The sequence below is a fragment of the Temnothorax longispinosus genome, chromosome 12 (assembly GCF_030848805.1).
Source record: "Temnothorax longispinosus isolate EJ_2023e chromosome 12, Tlon_JGU_v1, whole genome shotgun sequence".
NCBI classification, from domain to species: Eukaryota; Metazoa; Arthropoda; class Insecta; order Hymenoptera; family Formicidae; genus Temnothorax; species Temnothorax longispinosus.
In genome coordinates, this window is record NC_092369.1 from 6,620,352 (window position 1) to 6,634,782 (window position 14,431).

The 14,431-nt window shown below is 41.2% G+C and overlaps 1 protein-coding gene across 2 annotated transcripts in view; it reads left to right on the top strand.

Moving 5' to 3' along the window:
• LOC139823402 (uncharacterized) overlaps positions 1–14,431 on the top strand; it is a 42,946-nt gene that overhangs the window by 21,323 nt on the left and 7,192 nt on the right. The window contains exon 2 of one of the 2 annotated variants that reach the window (XM_071795912.1): positions 2,908–3,005. The exons of the other annotated variant lie outside the window; for it this stretch is intronic. The gene's annotated coding sequence lies outside the window, so the exon portion shown is untranslated. The remainder of the gene's footprint in view (positions 1–2,907; positions 3,006–14,431) is intronic. 2 annotated transcript variants of the gene reach the window in all.

The following is a 14,431-nucleotide window of genomic DNA, read 5'->3' on the forward strand; positions in this document are numbered from 1 at the left end:
GCTTCTCTCCGCTCGCTCCCTCGGCTCGCGCGCGCGCGGCTGCAGGCGCCGCGACTCGCGGAAATATAACTCGCGATAAAGTCGGGCAATCGCGCGAACAGATAATATACGACTTTATTTTACGACGTGCTCAGCACCGCGCCGATTAATTAGTTTACACGAAACACTGCTGATGCTATCAAAGCGAGACAGTTGGCCTCAAGGTCCTCCCGCGTGCCGTGCTGCGTTTGCCGCCGACGATCCCTCGACAACGACGACGATGATGAAGTTACCGTCAAATAATACCGCGATCCGGGCGCGTTAACTCGCCGCCCCGACTTCATTTTCTTTTTTCTTTCTTTTTCATCTAAAGCTGGCGCTAGACTATGCACGATTCGTGATTCGTGATACACTTTGGAGCGTGTTCGCGAACGTGTTGCACTATATTTTTCTAATTGGTCGATCGTGATAATTTATTAATCTTTCCCGGTTATGAAACGATTGTAATTTCGCGTGTTCCTAGAATAATGTCTCGCGACGCGACGTTACGCGGTACAGGCAGTATGAATTTAACGAATTAATTGTTAACCTCTTCATCGAAACTCGAGATGATACATCTGACTTCATTAGAGACTCATATTACCATTGCTTTGCGATTTTTGAAATTTCAGCAATAAATATCTTGCGAGAAAGTTTTGTTGTTTATTTGGAATTTTAATTAAATAAGGTTTTATCACATATTGTAACATATAAAGATCAATTAAAATCCTCGATTCCTTAATCGTTCGTAATTGAACGATTAATTCTAGCGACATCAAAATAAAGATTATAACGGAAAGATAGTCAAAGTGCATTCTATAAATATCCTGAATACTCCAAGTGCATTCTTTTAAACACACACACACGTATCGTCGAGAAAAAGAGATTAAGAAATATATTTGGTGACCGAGAATCCGGCGGAGTAGAATACATTATTTCCCATAAAATGGGAACGTGCCTGCCTCGGAGGGGAGTCCTTCCCTTCGCTAAAGAATTCCAACATTACGAGGGTTAGGTAAAATTCCTAAGTCGCGTGTATGCAAAGATGTGCGACGCTCGTAATCGCTCGATGCCGACACCGATGCCAACATGAGACTCGATTTATCTGAGAAGGCAGGTTCACAGCTCAACGGGCAAGAATGTTTTGTCGAGCCTGAAGAAAGCGCCGATATTCGTCTCGTTTCTCACATTCTGCGGACCGTATTCTGAAACCCGAACTCGCGCTCCGAAGATTGTCGTTCGCATTCGTCGTTCGTTTCACATTCATTTACGAACAAATGTGGATTTATCCATATTGAAACGGTTTTTGAATGCTTATTTTAACAATTATGTTAATGAATAATCAAGCACCAACTCGTGATTAACAATATATTAACCACAAGTTAGCGCTTAATTATTGGTCTTTGTCGAGCGATATTCTTATTTCATAATAGCCTCGTAATGGCACGGTGTCGGTTTTCTGCGGAATCGCGCCGATACATGTACAAGGAGTCCCATACAAATGCAATTCGCTGCTCCAGGTCGGCGTAGTAACGGAGTCTCATTTCTACTTTCAATTTGCCTTGAACTTCTTTGTCTTCATTGCTCGCCGCGGCCCGTTGAGCCCGATCACTTGTTCCAGAGCTTGCATAATCTGAATACCTGCCGCGAGATCTTTGCCATTCGCGGAATAATCGAGATATCGTTAAACCGCAACGTGAAAAGTTTATCTGCTTCCCATAGACGGTAGAAAATGTTGCTAAAAATCGCGGTACTCCTAACGGTATCATATGGAAAACACGTCTTCGGTGTGTTTATTTCAATTCCCGAACAATCTCGCACAGGATCTCTCTAAATTCATTACTAATAATATATGTAGGAGAAACATTAAGTTACTGAATAATTAAGTTATCATTTTACTTTGCACCCACTATTTAACAACAGCTACATGAAGTGAAAGAGAAATTTTCGAGAATCTTTCTTTAGCAGTGAATGATGGGCTCGACGGATAATTTTCACGGGACGAAAGTCATTTCGGTGCGTGTAAGCGGGTTTTTACAAGCCGCCGCCGCGTCTCGATACCTCCTATCCTTTCGTTCGAACAAGCGGGCGCCGAGATAAAGCCGCGCGAGATGAGGACCCTGTCAGAAAGGCAGAAAAAAAAGCTGTGCCGCGGTCATGCCGAGAAAAAGACATTTGATTCTAAATATAGCCAGTTGTCGAACGGATTTAGAAATCCGGTTCGAGTCACGTTTTTAAACAGCAAGCGTATAGGACACACAAAGGAATAGACGCCGGGTTTCTCCCCCGGATTCCAAAACACGCGTCATTTTCTACGCTTCGCCGTTCGACAAAACTGTTTTTACCCCCCGAACCGAGTAAAAACGTTAACTTCAGTGAGAAATTAGCACGGCTCTTGCGACAAAACGGCGGGAATGGCGGGATCCGTTATGGCAGGTTCATACAAAAATAAGGCGGCAAGTCAAATGGACTTGCTTCTCTTTTTTAATAAAAAAGAATAAAGGGTAAAATAAGCACGTGTCGAGCTTCTTGTACCCGTCCTGAACACTGTCTTTTTATACAAATAAAATTATAGCGTTTTGCATCGAATAAGAAGACAAGTCGATAGAACAATGTAAAATTGCTTAATTATATATTCTTATCGATTCTTTCGGTGATTTTTCAGCACATGTGTAAATCTCGATAATCTGTCGATTGTGCACCCGTGCAATTAATCTCTTTAGCGCCAGCGACGCGACGCGCGTAATAAGAGTTGCCCTAAATACAATTTTATACTTCTTTCGTGCGCCGGAATCACGCCCGCTTCTCACCTTCTTCCACGAACGTTCCTTTCGTGCCGCGATGACTGACTTCCTGGAAGAAATGCAAACGTTGTGCTCGATTTTCCAGGAGTCAATCAAGCAACCGGTATCGCAGACCAGAGGAGAGCACGAATGGATCCGGCCGATCGCCAAAAAATGAGATACTAGCTCGAAAAGTATAACGAGGTATGGAATCGCTATTATATATCTGACATCGTTATACCATATTGCATTTTTTTGTCATCCCGTAACGGACATTGTTTTCTACGCAACGTCCTAGATATACGACGGAGAACGATGAACAAATAGAAATGACGAATAAAGATTGTAATTGACTGGCTGTCTTTTTCCGCCTATCAATGATATATAAATTAAGACACTTATTGAGTTGCTTGTGAATTAGCACAGCTCATCAGTGATGCTTATCAAGATTATGTTTTTACTAGACGCGTTTGTTAGCGTTTCTCCTACTTTTTATTTTCGATAGAAAACAAACGCGGTTTCTCGGTTAGGAAGAGCAGCGAGTGGTGCGGCGTGTAGAGGCAAGGTGTAAGCTTCTTATCTACGGCTCGTATTGTTTCCTGTCAGTGAGAAACGTCTTCGTAATGCATTCTCCAAGCTGGAATAACGCTAGACTTTGCAGGATGCGCCGGCGGTGGCGGCACGTCGTAAAACCAGCGTCGGCTGGGTACTTCGCGCAGAAATAGTACGACAGCAATAATACAAAGTTGTTGATTAACGGCGAATCCTTGATGCTTGGTATTATTACACTCGAAGCATTTAAGGAATATTAATGTCACCTGCTGCGACGCGCTGGAAAAAATCATTCACTCTCTCGTCTCGTTGCCAAGAGTAATAGAGACGAAATATACTTAGATGTCCTGAAAATGTCATTGGGAAGATATCGATGCCTTTTCAAATGTGAGAGGTAATTGCTGACTCGCGCGTAGCGGAGATGATTGCAAAACGCGCATGATCGGCGATTTGCGCGGAGACCTCGGTTTTTCAAGAACGTTCAACCATCTGAAGAAGACACGTACGCTCGCAACCTTGGAGATGATGTATCTTCGCATGATGATGTAGTTTCTTATAATTCTCACTTGGAAATCTTCTGTTGAGAAAACGCTAAGGACTGTCGTTTTGAAGAAGGAATGAATCTGTCCTTCCAATTCTCAAGTATTACCTATAACAATCGAGATTTGCACGACTTCTCAAAGTTTTAATTGTTCGCTTCCAGTTATATCTACGGGGGAGCAGCTTGCATTAAAAGTTTTCAATATAGGAACTAATATTCTTCTAGAAACTTGTAATATTCGCGTGCTGTAAGTCAGCTTTGTTACCTGGCCTAGGTTCGTGATAATGCGACGTGCCCTCAGCATAATTTCGAAAGACCCGATAGCGAGCGTGAAAGAGCTCAGGGGCTCGGAGGCTGGTGCTGAAGGCGAATTCGATCCGATCTCTACGAACCGACGAGAGATACGGCGACGTCGAGCCGTCGCGATAAATTTCGGCACGCTTTTTCTCTTCGCTTCATGTACTTCCAACACGAGCGATCGCGCGTCATATAAATATATTTTTACAGCATATCGGCGATGGCAAGGGACGCCCCGCGACGACGGCGACGCTCGGATTTAACATCTCCGCCGTCTGCAGAATTTAACACCGAGAACAAATGTTGTCTCGAATTATTTATTGTGTGCGTTTTCGAGGAAAATCTAGTATCTTATTTTATGTTTTCTTTAGAAAGTGAATATACTGCCTAAGATTACACGATCATACCATATGAATTATTTGCTTACTCGATCGCTTTTAAGAATGAGACAAATAAAAAAATATATATTAACTTTACTTTAATTCTAATATTTATTACTAATAAATGAGAACTGAATAAGTTTTTATTACACTGCACTGCCGGATTTTGTTGTAAAAGAGGTCTTTGCAGTACGGAGTTGGTCGAAAGTTTTCCAGACAATTTTCCTCGAGTACTTCTAACTGGACTGGCGTTTATACTTTAAGCCGCGAGAGCCGCGGAGAAAGAAGCCACATGATCCAGCAGTCCAGACTCGTAAGTCAGCCTCGGGAGCAGGTGTCTACGATTAACGTTATCGGAGACAGCGTCAATTTCTGTGCGTAGTAGCGAGCTTGGCGACATGCCAGAGCCTCAATTCTTATACGACTCGGACGAACTTTCGGCCGTGCCGATTATTACCGGTGCGTTTTCCAACCTCCTTGGACGGCAGCCAGACATGTTGCAAACATGTACTGGAATTCCCGTTGCGGACCTTCGAGTCGCGCACGCGATATGTCACGGACTCCGCGACTTCGAAGCTTCTACGCGGGCGGACTCCGACACGTTCCTCCGAACACGATTTCCGCGGCGAGCATGATAACGCAGGAAATATACAGGGTGTTTCGCTGCATTGACACATAAAACGGTTATAATCGTTTCGAACCCCAAGTTCTACGGTTTTATCGGTGATAAAATACTCGTAAATTGGTAAAAACTTAATAAGCGGAGTTTGAAATATTTAACATATCGAGGGACATTTTTCTATCTTCTACAATGTAATTAATTTCTTTTACTGAGATATATTATCTCTTGCTTCTCTAATATCGACACCGGGAATCCCCTTTGAGGGCGCACGAAACGACGCACGAGCGAGTTCGCAAGCATATGATTCCATCTCGGCGCGTCGGCGTCGGCGGGATGGTGCAGCGACGGCGGCGGTGAGAAAAATAAGACGGTGAAGAAGAAGAAGACGAAGAAGAAGGGAGCAGAAGCCGCCGTCGCCACCGCCGCCGCCTCCGGGAGAGCAGGCCTCGAGGTCGCGGCTGCGTAGTTCCCCACGGCTGCGGCTCCCACGAGCTCAGCCACCGCGAGTGTATATATCGCCGCTTTCCAGATCAGATTCATTGACCCCGCTGAATCTCTCGGAGCGGAGACTCGGCCGCACGATGCTTTTTCCCCCGTGACACAAACGCAACCGGCCCGCGGCAGCGGCAAAGCGAGAGATCGGAACGAAAAATATATGTATATATGTATGGCTTGACTCGAGCGAACGATACGTAACACGTACACAACCCCAACGCTGCGTGTGTATTAACGCACTGAGAGTAAATCTAGCGCATACAAGATTAAATGAGTGCTGAAGAAAACGCGCGCGGGAATGAAAGGAGGCGATCCCCCGCAACGATGTGATACATTTCTGAGAAACGAGACGCCGAGTATAAAAGGAAGAATGAGAAGAGAACGGAAAGAATGGGAGAGATAATATGATGCTTTGTAGAAAAACTCGGTATTTTCCGCGCTGCGAAATAAAGCGTTTGAACGCGTTTGAATCTTAAATTTGAAAGTTTCCTGGAGATATTCGCGATTGTGTGTGTATGTGAAATATTTTATGAAACGTCTCTTCGAGGCAGATATTTCTTCTCCCGAACACGATAGCCGGCTTCAACTAAAATGATTTTGGGTAATAAATATAAAAATTATTATCTCATGTTTATACGCTACACACGTGCGCGAGACGCCGAGACGATGCTCCCGGGGATTTTCGTCGTGATAGCCTAAATGAAGGTCAACGAGCAGAAATATATTATGACAGATAATAAATGATGCGATAAACAGGAAGAGCGCTCTATATTCCAGGCGCGGAGCCAACTTCGATATTCGGATTCGAGGTGAACGCACCACCAGAAGACACAAGACGGTATAACTTAAAGAAAAAAATTATTGTCTTATAATTCTGACGACGATCCATAAACAAAAGTGGCGGGCGCATTGGACGTCTCGTATTACAAGTAGATATATCAACGAGCGATTTAGTCACTTTTCGATGAACTGCCTCTGACCTTGCGACGAAATAATACCGAGCACAAGACATGCGCGAGAAAGATACTTTCATGAAATTATTGGGAGAGATATTACGTCCAGGTTGTGTGCCACATATAACTTTTTTTCTCTCAAAATCATTATGTCCTACTTAAGAACCATTCATTACTTCCATTAGTAATTTGAGCTGTAAAATTTCTTATTTATCCTTCGCAGCAGTATTCTTCTTTTTATGTATGAGTGTCCTCAAAATTGCCCATTAAGCATAGCTATTGATTCCTTGATGCTACTTGCCATTATAGCCTGCAGCAGAGCAATTTAAATGCTCTCAATTCTGATCATCTTTGCCAATGTTGAGATTCGCGTGATTATTGACTATCCCTATTAAATCAATGATCACTCATTGTCCCAGCACGGTCACACGAAGTCGAATATCGGGCCAAAAGTATGTCACATCTGCTCGTCGCTTCGAAGAAAATCCCGCTCGCGTCTTATTAAAAGCCTAACAGTTCGAATCGCGGCGGGCGAGGCCGTCCTGTAGCCGCGCGGCGAATTACGGTATCGCCTTCGCTTTAAGCAGCGTCGAGCTTAATTCCTCGTTTAATCGCGCGCCAATTACATTAGCTGGCCGCGCCTGCCAGGATACGATCCTCTCACTGCTGACAAGCCGGTCAGCCTTCGCGGTGATATGACGAAATTTCGGATTCGTAGCAAAAAGTCGAATCGCTCGGCGAATTTTACATATATCAAGTTCCAAGAGATATTTTTTTCACAATTGAATAAATACATAGTCCAATCTTTTCTTTTTGGCTTATTTGTTTCGACAGGTTGAGCCAGTCAACTTAGTTACTCTAGCTCTCTTGATGTATAATGTACTGACAACCAACAACCCGCCTCAGATAAAAGTCGGAAAGTTTTACACGTGTCAAGTGCAAAAGAGATGCTTTTGCATAACATTGAATAAATATGAATCTAAATATGAGTCTCTCTCTATTTTATTATCGGCGAGGTCTGACGGTCTACCCGTTTACTCCACTCTCGATGTCGTATATAAAAGACTTTAATAAAAACCTTTTAAATAAAATCACAAATAATAAAACGAGAAAGGTTATTTATTTATAAATACATCTTCGGTAATTATTATTTATTTATTAATATGAAGACTAAAATAACTGACTAATAGACATTGCTCTAACATTTAAGCCAACATTTATAGTATTTGTATAGTTTGAGATAACGCGTGATCTAAGGCACCGATTACTCCGGCGTGGATATCCCGTATAGAAGTCCGTCGTGAAAATTCAGTCGCGCGAGAAAAAGCGAAAGCTACTCGATTGAACAACACTCGTGCAACAAGTACGCAAGAAATGGTAGTTGTTCGGTCGGCGGAGTGCATCGGGTATGAGATGTATCGGAGCTAGGATACAGCTATGTAGCAGGACCGAAGCCAAGAGATACGCTCTGAAATATATATGTATGTACGGCCACGGTCAAACTGCACTCAGATAAACTCAGCCGGGACGCATCGGGCTCCGGGATACGTACGAGACCAGACAAAGTGCATGCCGTCGGAGATGTAGGGGAATCTTAGCGGAGATACACCTGCTGTGCGACTCTCGTACCCGAGAGTCTCGGCTACGGGGTGTCTCGGAAACGCTCGTGTCGCACTTTCAGAGTTCTATCGCGCGATTTATGACCTCGATACATGCTTCCTTCGACGAAATTTTATTCGGAGGACACTACATTCCCTGTCTGAAACTTACCTGAGAAGTGGGAACGTAAACGCGAATGTGTGAATGTGAGTTTCTATTGAAACTTTCAGTTGAACTTTTAGATTTTCGAAAATGTAAAGTTATGATTTTATATTCAGTTTGTAAACTATTACTGTAACTAAAGATTGCTTTGTTTGACTAAAGACTATTTCGATATTTATTTTTAATCATCGCGATTGCCGGTAGTAAGAATTAAAGAGTTAAATTGTTAAATTTTTTTTTATAAAAACGTGTCTTAAATCTTATTGACAACAGAAGTTCCAGTCCGTCTATTTTTAAACGTATGTATACCTATATACACAATATACCTGCGATATGCAACGAACCGATGAATGCAGACTGAATAGAATGCGTAATATTAGATAAAGCGCGTCTGGAGCATCACTTAACTTTATCGCGAAAAGAGGATGAAATGTGAGACATACTTGCAAGTAGATCACGCATTTGTTGCTGATATTTGATACCAAGTCTTTAATAGTTGACTTATTCTTAATGCTCTCTGTCACCGAACGTGGTCGAGAACTGCTACGGGAGAAATCAAGAGAGACGCGGATTTACTAATCACCCGAGAAACGCCGAGATTACAATCCCGAGGAATGCGCTTAGAGCTGTCGTTTCGAAAGACCGCTACTCTCACATTCTAGCTACACCGTATTATATTCACGCGTGTACAGATTTGTGGTTTCTGCTAGTACCATTTATCTAACGCGAAGTCGAGCTTGGTTTTAGTAATTTAATCGAGTGCTCTTTTCATCTCGGCTTTTCATCTCGCAATCGAAATCGCATTGAGTTATAATAAAATACGATGGCTCCATTTAAAGTTTTATGAAAACGGATATCTACCTCTAAGAGAAAAAGAATTATTCGAGTTGTACGAGCGCGCGGCTATCGTACGCTGAAGTGTTCAGCTACTGAAATGCGGCGTCTTGATTGTACCTCAGAATAATCTGAGCGTGAGGATTCATTGCTTCGCGTTATTGAATTCGTTCTGCCGGCGTTGCGTTATTTAGGGAGAGGTCAACTCGTAGTGAATCATCGTAGATTCGAGCATGGACGTCGTTCGCGAGAGGAACGACGAAAGCTGAAGAAGACGCGGTCACCATTGGTCATCTCGAGGCCATTTAAACCGACTGAGAATAGTAACTCGGAATAAACCCCTGCACTCTCCGGCTATATAATTTTCTACACGGTGTATACCAGATTTATTGTTCCTTTCAGCTACATATTTCTTAACATATTTGTGATCACGCGATTCAACTGTAACAAAAATATTAAATAGGCATTTTAGACTTGGCAACTTCTCGTCGAAATTTTCGAATCACTTTCGTCAAAATTAAAGATAAGAGAAATAAAACTTCGCTATTTCAACTAAATTGTAAAACATGCCGTTAACTTTTCGCTTAGTTATATTTATATTATATTTACATATAATATTAATTTATATTATATTTATACAAATTAAAAAGTTTAGTGTGTTTATCTCTTTCGTGCATAAAATATTTTTTTCCTTTTTAAATAAAGATTTTATGCGGAATTTTTTTTGCTTAAAATATTTAATATTTAATTTAATATTTAACTTTTTTTTTAATAACTACCATAACCGCATTATATCAGTTACACACAATACACATTGAGTTAAAAATTAATGCTCGCGTTTTGCAAAAAATTCACAACAACTATCGAGATATGATAAATAATATGCGTAGTATTCTTCGAAGTGTGTACAATGCGGCGCAATCGCTATCCGCTTTGAGTAACCCGAATGCGAGGCGTGCAATTGATGCATTTGAAACATCACTCTGCAATTGTGCGCAGCCTCCGAGAGCAATTGCGTCACGACATAATGAACCATATTAAGAAAATACACAGACACTTTATATATATCTCTCCTTCTCGACGAAACATATACAAACAACACGAATCAAGTCGAGTAAACATGATCTGAGATTGGCTAAGGATTATTGTTTTTCACTGTATCTCTCTGTCATTACGCCATTTCGATAAGATTTATGAGTTAAAGAAATATAGTTTTAATATGCCACAAACTTTAACGGATCTTCTTTATTTAATGATTAAATTGACAATAATTGTATCGACTGTGTATCAATTGTGTTATATTACTTTTTAGATTAATTTGTAACATTCTTAAAAAGAATAGAATCACTTTTACTTCAAGAATTTATTTATTGGCTACTCGATTATCTTTTATATCTTAGTAAATTATTCTATTTTTAAAGATTGCCTAGGAAAAAAAACCCGAGTGTAATCCGAGCAAGAGAAGTTCGGCACGAGTGATAATTAACGCATCTGGAGCGCCGGAGTGTAAATGTTAGTGTTATGGATTATGAGAGCAGACGCAAGACAAATACACGATGTTTTCTGTGTCGGTGGCGGCGGGAAGATTAAAGCTGATGGATCTTTACAGCCGGTTTGTCACAAGATACTAAAGTATGTCTTTAACCCTTCGCGCGGTTCTGTATCAAGATAGATATTGCTTACAATATAAGCGATGGTAATAAAAACGTTTATCTTTATATCTTTTCGCATATAATACATATGTTATACATCTATTTTTCAATCTATATTTTGTTTTACGTAGATTTTTATGAACGTTCTCGTAAAGCAATTAGTTATTACAATTCGTAGACTACTTTTCAGGTTTTCCGTATTAAAATTCGGAAACTAGAGGAAAATTGTAGTACTGAGCAAGACCAATGACGTTCAAATAATTGCAGAATGCTTGATATCGACCTATTTCTCAACGTTATCTCGGATCGCGAAGGGTTAATCATTCTTTACTGCCAGATTCGCTAAAGCAACAGACGTTTTCGCGGCTCGGAAAAATTTAATGGTCGTATTGACGCGGATAATTGTAGTGGATATGGTGCGAATTGTGTGATAATGCATGTTAGGAGAAATCTTTAATGCACCGCTCTTATTAGTCCTTTTTCACACGTAATGTATTTCAGATTGTGTTGCGTGCTAATTTCTTATTAATTATTAAACTTTAAAATACTTTTTACTTAATTGTATTTATGGAATATTTATATAATATTTTTGTAAGTTAAAAAATTTAATATACGTATCTCTTTCTTGTGCATAAAATACTTTTTCTTTCCTAAATGAAGAAAAAATGCAGAATTTTTTGCTTTTAACTAGATCGCTCCTGCCATATTTGCTGAAAAAATGTATAAAAACCTAAAGAAAGTCTAAAGAAAAATCTGGAGAAAAATTTTTAATGCCAGTATAACGAAAACGCTTTTATAAGAAAAGCGTAAATAATAAGAAATACCGCGCAGTTAGATGGCTCATAATTAATCTTTTTCAATTCAATCAGTATTTGATTGAATATCTGGCTGCAATTAAGGCTTAAAAGATTTAAACAACGGAATTCATAAACGCTGAATAATTGAATCAATTTTCTACCGGTCAATAATCTTGTTGGCCAATCAACGTCACGTTGAAATTGACTATAGTGCCCACGTCGTTATCGTTTAATTATAATCTCCTAAACGTTGAAGCGTAATTAACGGATTCTCCGAGCATTCCTCCCTCTCCCTCGTTTTCTATCTCCCTTTGTTCTCCCTTTTCGTCGAAAATACAACCCTATCGGAGAAAGCTTCCGATACAGAAACGCTTAGCGGTTGGTGAGCAATACAAGTACATGAGCAATAAAAGTTGTTGGTCATTGACAAACGGATAACGAATTGCTTGCGTGCTCGCGTAGGAAATACTCTCGTCATCAGCTATCAGTGAAACGACCTAAGTACTCGTCGGAATGCATGAACAATCATCGCCGAACCATTCTTTACTCTCGTGCCCCCGGTCTATAAAATATAAAAAACTTTCTCCCGAGCCGGTATTTTTATTGCGCTACGTATTCGAATTCGAATGGCAGAACGGTTCACGAAAACACATCCAGGAAATTATCAAAAAACATGTGTAATATAACGAGTGAAATTATATACTGCCATAAAACATTATATATATATATATATATATATATATATATATATATATATATAGTTGTATATGCAAAATAATCGACACGTCTAAAACGCATAAGATAAAAAGAATTAACAGTCAATAAATATAACCAGACCTATAATCATACTTTGGATGCATTATAAAATCAGATAGTGCTCTGTAAATAAATTTATTTTTAAGAGAAACTCTTGATTGGTCATAAATATCGCTCCGTTATCTCTTTACGCTTTTGATCTGACATTCCGTAAACATTTCCACTCGCATGCCGGAAACTATTAATTAATATGCGCGCAAATTAAACGCCATAAAATTCTCATTAATTCCTCACTCGAGCTGTGCTCGATAACACGAATAATATCGAAGAGGCAGGGAGCCAAAATGTGACAGAATAGAGCTTTGGCGCATGGACGGCGAACAGTCGGAGCTGAATCTCGAAAAAGTCTCATCGACATCCGATCTTTTCTCTCGCGGCAGGCTTGAGTTCGATGTTATTAGGCTTAACGTTCTTTATATATAGAAGCACGTATAGAAGCGCGATATTTTCGCGAGATAACGCACTCGGGATCCTTCGTGCCGTTACGACGGACGGTCGCATAAAGTGTCGCTTCGCGTCCGTTAATTCTCTTTCGGTGACCTCGAGCAATATCGTGTCCGGCAAGCAAGAACTTTGGACACACTATTTTATTTCGCCCTATCCCGAATCACTGAATTTACAGCTGGATTACCGCGCTTGCGTTCGTACGCGCCACGCGGCATTAAACGTGATATACTCGCTTCTGCCATATTTTTTATTTTCCTCTTCGGCTACGCGCGTTGCACGTTTTGTTTAGCAAACGAACGCGCACGCAACCTCGTCGGGCGAAGCCGAAGATTCGGTCTTTTTATTCAAGTTTGCTTCGATCTTCCGCGAGATCGCCGGGAAATTATACTGCGTGAGTACGTTCATTATTCTTCCTTCCAATAATATTGTCTGATATTAGACAAAATTATTTTTCTAAACAACGGTTCACTTATCTGTTTACTTAATTCGTTCTCACTCTGACATTCCGTTTTAATTTTCGCCAAAGAGTTCGCTAAAGAAATAATTCAGCAAGATTTTTCTGCTAGTATTAACATGTTCGTGCATGAGCGTCGACAGCGTGTCGCGGCCTTTTATTAGCAAAATACGCTGGACCGATTTAGCGATTGTAGCTGAAATAGGCTATAGAGGATAAGTACTCTAGTTTAGTGATCTTACCGCGATCGGCTGCAATCGAGCGCCCTTACAGCTCGCTTAACAGAAACACTTCCACTTGCTTATGTTGCGCGTCGCGGGATAGGATCGTTCCGAAAGAAGGCGCCGATATCTCGCAACGTCTATCTCGGGAGGCACGTACGTACGAGAGTACTTAATTCGTTCTCGCATAAATCATACCACCGGCGGTCTTTTTCCCCGTCATATCGACATATGGTCCCGACGCGCGATAACGATTATCGGTGTTTCACGTTCAAAATATTCCGCGTCTCCGTTCCGAACGTATATCGGCATCGGCGATACCGAGCGTTAATCCAACTCTCTGGGCTGTCAATATCGTGCCGAGCGCGGAAAATCGCGTTTTCCGTCGTCGTCGGTGAAATTATTGCGCGAGAGGCGGCGAGGTAACATCGTAAACGGGTAAAGCCAGACGATGGGCGCTTCCTACCGCTGTCTACTGACATTTACCTCGATGTTAACGCATCGACTTTCGTTGATTGGAAAGCCTGATAAATATGGTCGCGCGAAAGACATTCAATCTTCCTACGGTCGTTGCGCGCGTTTATATTTTATGGCGTCAATTTCAGTGCCCGGTGGGACGCGTTGAACTTTTTGGAATGCTAACGGGCACGCTCGCAGGAAACTGTATTTTACATCTTGCATCGGGACATGTTCATAAATTGAGTCGTTTAAGCCCTATACCTTCGCCGCGTGATGTGGACACGTCGCGGTCGTGTCAATTGGTATATCTGCCTTTTCTCTAAATTTCTTCAGCGTTTCCCCGCGCTGG